Source organism: Rhea pennata, chromosome 6 (assembly GCF_028389875.1).
Source record: "Rhea pennata isolate bPtePen1 chromosome 6, bPtePen1.pri, whole genome shotgun sequence".
NCBI lineage: Eukaryota > Metazoa > Chordata > Aves > Rheiformes > Rheidae > Rhea > Rhea pennata.
The window spans coordinates 106,596-115,596 of NC_084668.1; positions in this window are offsets into that span (position 1 = coordinate 106,596).

Consider the following 9,001-nt stretch of genomic DNA (forward strand, 5'->3'; position numbering starts at 1 on the left):
TGATTCACAAATCAAGTATTTCACACAGAAGTAGTCAATATGATTGTATGAATGAGGAGGACAGAGCATACAGCCCGCCTGCTGCCAGAACAAATCATGGCCACCACCAAGCAAATCCATTATGTTTTTCTTTTTAAAAAAAGAAAGAAAAAAGGTATGTAGGGCGAGTTCTGTCCAATACAAAGCTTCAGAGTGAGCCCAGTCTCGCTATGAGAAGAGAATTCCCTAGGGGTGCTAAGAAAGATGTCACAACATCCATGACATTAACACTGCCTAATGCAATGCATGGTCTGTGTTACTTGGGGGGTGACGCAATACCCTTTTAGTAACAATCCATGAACCATTTCTTGGCCGTACTCTTGCATGGACTCGTTCCTCTTCTTAGGATAAAGAACAATTACACTGTTATCTGAGCTAATAGAGTTGCATTTTTGTAAATCTGTGTATTAGATCAAAGGCCTTCTCTGTAATGTGGCTACACTGAGTAAGTAAATTGGTTTAATTATACCATCTTGGGATAGGATAGATCTAATGGTCAATATCACCTTTTCTTCTTTATGTTGTACTTCAACAGCCGACTCTAATGTGCAGCATAGTTATTGAGCATGACACCGAAATGTATTCCAGGTTCGCTGGCAGACTGGAAGCCACGGTGAGGAGTTGCGGCACTGTTCTTGGTTGACTTCCTTAGCCACAATGGCTGCACTATGTAAGTAAGTTCCCGACATGTTACATATAAAGGGAGACTATGATGTGAACAAAAACAGAATTAATGCTAGGCTGCCTACGGTAAGCATTGCACAAGAAAGAAGACTCCTGAAAGTGGACTGTGAACTCGAAAGTTGTCCTTGGAGGCCAGATCCAACTCACAGCCCACAGCTTTAGCAAACCTTTTCAGTATGATTACTGCGAAGGGCTCATTCTAACCATCCAACTGCAAAGAAACTGCTAATGATACATGAAAAAAAGTATTTATTGTAGAGACAAAAGACTTTAGAATAGATGTGGTCTTAAAGAAAGTATTGTAATGCTGCCAGTGAGAAATATGCTATAATTCCATTAGAAATAATTTTCCATTTTTTCAAAAACGTATGCCTAGCCTTAACAATGCTGACTTTTGAACATAATAATTTATGAAAGGTATGGACAAAATCATTGCTTTTAATGATTTTAATATGGGCTTTTGATATGGGAAGCTAATTTATATAAAACCTAGTTTTCATATGGGAAGCTTTGAAACTAAAAGACTTTTTATCTAAATCAAACTGAAATATTTTTGGCTCCAGTTTTATAGGATAAAACACTGCAATGTACGCCCATTTTAGAAAGATTTTACTTCACCTTATAGATCTATAGTTACTTTTTGGCATCTGGGAAAAAAACATTGTTAATTGTTCCTGATAATTAATTTTCTTTATAATCATAAAAATACTTATTGTTGCCACCAGTCTTTTTAATCAGGAAAGTTTCTAAATAATATCTGTTCTTGCTTTACAGGAGTGTGACTAAGAGGGCATTTAAAGCATATTAGTAGAAAAAATTTGTAAACCTAATAACACTTTAGTTAGAGGGGCAAAATGTACCTATATCTTTTTTTTTTTTTTTTTTTTTTTAAGTTATAGATGTAGACTACAGGTATGTTTTCCAGAGATTCTTATTTCAAGCTAAAAGAATGCATCTTAAAAGTTAAAACAGTATTTTAGAATTTTTAAAGATTGTTTCAATTCTGTTCTATAAAAAGGGTTGGTTCTTCTCCATTTACTGTAGTTTCTATTTCTAGATTTTTTTATATTGTAAAAAACAGCAATGTTTCAAAATCTTTGCTTAAAGTTTACTTCCTTAAACTATGTAGAACAAGTCAGAAGCAAGTCTAATGCTTTATGAGGTAGAAATGCAACTTCTAGTACTATTTTATTCACTAACAAGTCCTTATAGCTGATATAGATTAAAAACATTGATCAAGATGCTTTTGTTAGTTTGTCTTCACAGGTGACTTCTGCTCTCCAGTTCATTTCTGTGGAACAATTAGTCTTCTCCCTAAAGCTGAGGCAAATATAAACAGACACACATAAACATAAAAGAAAATAATTCCTTCAAAAATAACAAGTTTCTCAATAGACAAGAGGAAACACAACTACGTTTCCCCTTTCCAACAGCTTTTATTATAACATTACAAAAAAAAAAAGTTATGTATAAACCCACATATTGTGTATACAAATGCCCTACTAAATAGAAAGAAATCTTTATCTTGAACCATACATATGGATTGATTCCTTTATTTTTTGTATATATGAAGCTAGCGGTGGAAAGTTGCAAAATGTTTTAGAGAAAATAGAGGTATATTCAGTCTTCTCTTTCATCATCTAATCTGTGTTGATGCCTTATGACATAGAGAGCATCTGAACTCTGCCAGTGCAGAAAAAAGCAGGAGGCAGTTAATTTTGTCACTTATCCCACAGCAGAGCAGTGAAAATGTCTGCTTATTGTCATTTAGGAAGAAAATTTTGCTGTCGAAAACCTAATAAAATTTGGTTAGCCTTAAGATACTCTTCTGTGTGCTTAACTTAGAGTCAAATAATTGCACAAAAAATGCACGTATTCACATAAACCTAAGGGACTCTAAAACGTGCTCAAATAAGGGTAATGACAATGTAAGATTGTGCTAAAACCCGAGCTCTGCTATTGGGGATAAGTAAGTAGAGTGAGGAGTACAATATGTTTTGCTACTGTGTTGAGGAGAATGGAATGGAGTCCAGAAACAAGATAATTACTGTTATTGTGTTTCTAGTGACTAGTTTAGAGTTAAAGCAGAGAAGGAAGTGGGAGGAACAAATCATCAGATGTTAATAGTTGCATGTGCACAAAACAAGGGGATAATTGTGCTTTTCCTGCAATTGAAATACTGGCAATAGAGTTGTAATATTATTATTTGTATTTATTTATCTACTTACTTATTTTCCCTCATTTATATTTTTTCCATCATTTTGATGGCTAGGGACAAATGAATGTGGCTAAAACAGAAGACATTTTCAACTGTTGGTGAGACTGTACTTTTCTTGCCATACCAACTGAACAGAGTAATAGCCCTTTCTTGAAATTTAACTAAGAAAAAGTCAAGATGAACAAAATGGGTCTTAGTGTGCACTTAAGAAAATAAGACCAGGGTAAATCTCTTCTTCCTATGCCTAACATAAATGAGAAAATAAATATCAAGGAGATTTTACTTAATAAATCAAATGTAGGATTAGGAACATAGTCCTGACTTCTAATAATAGCTGTATCAGAAGCATATTTCATCAGTGGAAAAGTTGCTTAACTATTCCCTGGCTGTCTTATTTTCTTCTTCTATACAGTGCAAGAATGCTAAATAATGTAACATTGAAAGCATATATAGGTACTGAATTAAAGGGAATGCACATAAATGCAACAAAGGCCTAGTTAGAGTTTACCTGATAACAAGTGATTTGCACTAAGCAACAGTTTTCTAGTGTGCCCATTTACGTCACATTGGGATAAATAAACTGAAGGAGAAAAGGAAAGTATTTTTTTATGATCAAAGATGAGGAGTCACCAGTCAAAGGAGATGGGAACAGGGAAGAGAGGAGATGAGGAGACCTGTTTGCTGGTGGTGTATGGTATTTTCAGAGCTCTTACCGAGGCGGCACATAGAGGCCTGAGACAGCACATGTTCACGTTTACCTCCTGGACGGAGCATGGGAATAATAAGAAGAGGACAACACAGATGATCAGATCAGGGAGCAAAATTGCTCCTTGACTCTATGGGATATTGGACAGTTGTGCTTTTGTTACCTTTTGTCGAGTGTGTCATTGTTGTGATGATATGTTCTGTCAGTGTTTTGCAGACAGGACACTTCATAGAATCATAGAATCAGTAAGGTTGGAAGGGACCTCTGGAGATCATCTAGTCCAGCCTCCCTGCTCAAACACTTACTGTGTCCATGCAGAGAGATACCAAATACTGGACTTGCAGCCCAGAGTTTTAGATCAAAAATAGCTGGTGACACATATCTTCAGCTTTCATTCTTATCTACAGGTGCAGGTTGATGCTGCAAGATATCTTTTCTTCCTCAGGTGCCTTTAAGAGTCAAGAAAGAATATAGCTGTTGTTGTTTTCTATTTTTTTTTGTTTTGTTTTGTTTTTCCTGAGAATCTGCTATAGGCAAATTATCCAAAGCTGACTTCTGGGTTCATGTAATTTAAATTAACTCAGAGGCAACCTAGAGGGCGTGCAGTGCTTCTAGCCATGGATTTTTGAGTACAATGTGCAGTCCCAGTAAGTAGGTCCAGCCTTTCCTTCTCTTGCTCTTTGTATGCTGTATGACAGTAAGTAGCTCTGACCTTCATATAAATTATCTCATTTATTTTTAAGTCTCCCAATGGGACGGACACTCCATAGCATACTGCTATTATAGCTGACTTTCAGGATCTGCTTTTGGACAGCATTCTATGTGAGACCAATATAATTTTCTTGTATTAGGCAGCAGGAAAAAAAAGTTTTTATATTAGACGACCCTAAAAAATTTTTACATGTTCAAATGCTGCTGTTTTCTGCACTTGTTGTGCTTTGAGAAACTGCTCAGCTTTACTGTTTCATTCCAGAACCTCGTTCTCCCTTGTCAGAGCTCAAGGTTGTGATGTTGTGTAGCTGCCAAAGGAAGTGTTAGGTAAAAGGTGTGTGTGCATATGTTTCTGTGTGACTTGGAAGGGAGCGCTATAAATAAGGTAAATAAGGAAGAGTCTTGAGGCCACACACAAACATGGGTTTTAATAATTAGGGTACCTAATGAAGCAGGAAATACCAAGGCATAGCATACACATGCAGTTGCTTTCCACATTGCCTGTAGTAACTGGTAAAGCCTAGTATGATGTAATGTATGAGACTGCATGCAAACAGATCTATTATTTCATCTGGGTCTAAAATGAGTGTGACTGAAATAAAAATGCAATGTGTATTACAGCCCTAGCACAATTAGGCCTACCATGCTGCAATGCTGGCCTGAAGAGAAACAGAGCATCCAGCATATGTTCCCACATGCATGTACAATGATTACTTTGATAATGGATTTACTACTGCATTATATCAAAGCCTAGCATGGCCACTGGCTTCTAGGTCGGGATGTGTTTTTCAAATAGAGGTGCTGGTAGACCGTCTTAACATTAGCTGTGGATCTGCTTTTACTCAAGGATAGTTAGATAGCTCTGCTCAACTACCGACCATTGGGAAGCTTTTGACGCTTTCCATTTAAGTGGATATTCAGGGATAAATATGGAGGAGCTGGTTCTACATCTATGCTCCATTTATATTAAGGGTGTGCCAGATGAACTGTTCTTAACAGTTCATGTCTCCTTTCATCTCCTAAGTACGCAAAGGAAGCAGAAGTGGTTATTACCTCTGTCCATATGTGAAAATCAGCCAGACTGTGAAGCAAAAAGATTAGCCTTCTAATCCTGTAGTTCTTCCAGTGTTATCCTAGTGCAGAACACACACAAGTAATTTCTACACTGATACCAGTAGAGAAGGACTTTGAAATACTGCAGTGTCATATGTTTGCAATGCTGTTGTCACATATGTTCTACACCGTTTTGGAGATTTTTTTAAGAGGCTGAAATGCATATGAGGGTCAATGATGGGAAAAAGAATTCCTACAGATTGAAATATTAGGTTGCTGCCAGAATGTAGTCAATTACTTTTTTAAAATGTGCTAATCACAAGTCTTCTAGGGCATATGCAAAACTGAACAATTAACCAAATCATTTTAAAAATGGCTTGGTGTCAATCAAATATGTTAGCTGTCAGGTCTATAGCATAACTTCAGAAAAATCCCCGCATCACCTTAAAAAAAAAAAAAAAAAAAAAAAAAAGCGAGGATATATTTAGTTTACTCCAGAGATCATATAGAGTTCAATAGGATGGAAAATCCCTTCTGAAAAGACAGGTATAGAAGAATCACAAAGAAGAGATTAACGTCAAATTATCTGGAATCATTTCTTGCTCTATAAATTAGAACCAAACGCTTTAAAGTCATCTAGAAATCAGTTAGTATCTAGTATTGTTTAATATGTGGGTCATTGTGTTACGTGCGCACTGTATTTTCTGGATCATTTTTAAAAGTAGCCCCGTTGTGCTCATTACAAGCTAATGCCTTCAACTGAAATATATAATAGCATAAAGGCCACTGAGGAGGACAGTCTTCTTGCCAAGAGGGAAACAGTGAAAGAGTTCCTGGTAAGCACTGTTACAAACATCAACAAGACCCTTGGGTTGTGAAAAAGAAGATACTACGTCTCAGCATTTAACCAGTACCAGCCTTTGGACTTCGAATGTGTCTGCCAGGTTGGTTCCTAGGAGTCTGACAACAGGTAAGTGTCAAGGGAGAGTGTAGAAGGCACGTTGAGCTAGTGGTATCTCCCAATGCTTCTGTCACCCTCCAAGCTTGTTTTGGGAGCTCTGCAACTGTTGCCACTCCCTACTTACAGCTTCCCTTACGTCCCCAAGAGTAAGAAGGGGCTGCTCTGAAGGTATGTGGAAAACTACTGATACAATTAGTCCAAGTAAGGCCTGAATACTTTGCTCACATGCAGTTCCAAGTGGGCCCACTTGCATGCTTTCAGTGCTGGTGTATACATCTGTGCAATTGACTGCCAATAGCAAAGATGGAAAATTAGGTTTATACATATACACCTGTATATGTGTGTGTGTATGTATGTATATATATGTGTATATATATATACATATACATACACACACACATACATATACGCAAATATGTGTGTGTGTGTGTGTATAAATATATATATATATTTATACACACACACACACATATATACATATACGCACATACACATTACAACAATATCTTCTCACTCTTCCTTGCAGGCAAGAGATGTTCTGGAGATTTGTCTTTGAAGTAAGTATGGACCTTGCTAAGTGAGGAAGCTCAAGCTGAAATAAAGAGGATCTAGCTGGGTGTGAGTGTCCTGAGAAAGGAATGTCAGTGCAGTGAAGCAGAGAGGAAGAGGTTGAACTGAACTGCACTCCACTGTTAGAACATAAGAATATCCATATTGGACTGCTGAAAGGTCCAGTCAGTGTGGTGTCTGATCCCAAACAGTGGCCAGTAGATGTCTAGCAAAGAGGGTAAAAACAGGGCAGAACATCCTGACATCCCTCTGTTTCAACAATCCCACATTTCAGCAATTTGGACTTTATACCCTTGTTTCCAACAGCCTTTGATAGGTCTTAATTATGCTTGGTTTTTGGAACTCTTTGGATATTTTTTACATCTTGTAGTACTAATTCCATGAAATTCCATGAAATTGGAATTAGTGACAAAATATCCTCCTTTTGTTTAAAACTTGCTCTCTAATAATTTAATTTGATATTTCCTAGTTCTTGTATGAAAAGCAAGTAATTGTTTCAAGTCCTGACTTTACAGATCCCTCATCTTCACTTTTTCCTGAGTTAAAGGGGAGTTTTATGTACTGAGTTTTCAGTTACGTAAGTTCTTCTATAACTCTGAACATCCTTTCTTTTAATTTTTTGATCCTACTGCATTTGTTCAAGAGCAGTAACTAGAACAGAACTGATTATTCAGGATGCAGACACACTGTGGATTAATAGTGGTATAGTGGTGCTTTCATTTTTGCATTCTTTTCCTTTCCTAAGCATTTCTAATATGTACTTGGGTTTTAGATCACTACTGAGCATGAAGTAGTACAGGTGCCTAAGGATTCAGTTTGGAATTAGTTCTATATTGTTTAGCAGAATGAAGGTTGAACTGTACCTCCTCACTATACTAGTTTCTAAAAGACGTTGGAGAAGTTGCCCACACCCCTATCTTGTGTTATGCTTGTACTCTCACTAGATATCTGCCATAGCCACTCTTGACAACAAGATGATGGACCAGTTACACTTTCTTCTGCCCCACTATGGATATACTTGTGTTCTTATTCAAGTTCTTTGAATGACCCATAAATAGGAAAGGATCCGACTGGACCTCTGCCCATTACTGACTTGCTCCTTCCTTGCAGTGTGAGCTTGCTAACTCTATTGGCAAGATGGCTCTAAATCAAACTGAGGAAAGATCTTTTAATGAGAGAGAGAAAAGGAGAGAGAGGAAGTGATACATAGCAGAAAACTATCTTTACTTTCTCACAATGTCTGATGTTGCATGGGGTCGGGGGTTTCAGTACAGCAAGTTAAATGCACTTTCCCCAAACACTGAGCTATGGAACAATCTCGTGATGTGCTGAACTCCCGGAATTTCAGCTGATTTAGCTGAAGTCCCTCTCTAGAAACACACAGGGGCCCAGCTGGAATTTAATTTTGCACATCTGGCAGTAGGAGTCATAAAAGCAAAAACAAAACAGAAAAGCACCTAACCTCTTTTGTGGAAGAGGTTGTATGCTGGAAGTGACTATTCTTTTTCTATAAAATTGTATTTGCTGTTTAGCAACTGCATGTAGCTACAGACACTGTCACAGATACAGCGCAACTCCAAAGCCTTTTTGCCTGCACAAAATAGGCATCTTTAAGTCTCCTGCAGTGATGGAGATCTAATACCACAACTAGCACATCGACAATACCTTTAGCATAGAGCGCGTTAGCAGTAATCTTTTTAATTCAGCTGGAGGGGGAGGTAGTGATCTCCACAGCTTTCAAAATAGCCTAATGATTAACTAGCTTTACTACTGCTATACCCCTAAGTGAATCTGGGTCTTGATGCCTGGAAGGAATGAACCCCAGGTCAGAATCTATAGTCAGTATTATATGGCTTTTTCATTTAAGGCAAGCTAGTGTGAAATCTGGGAAGTGTGAAACAAATTAATTAGGAGACTCCCTTCTTAATAATATTTCTAAAATCACTGGATGTTTGATATGCAGCCTGTTGCATAAAACTGGATTGTTTTTTGTTTATACCACCTTGATCCAGTAAAGGTGAATTTATATGTGCTAATTTCTTTTTCAATTATCCTAGTG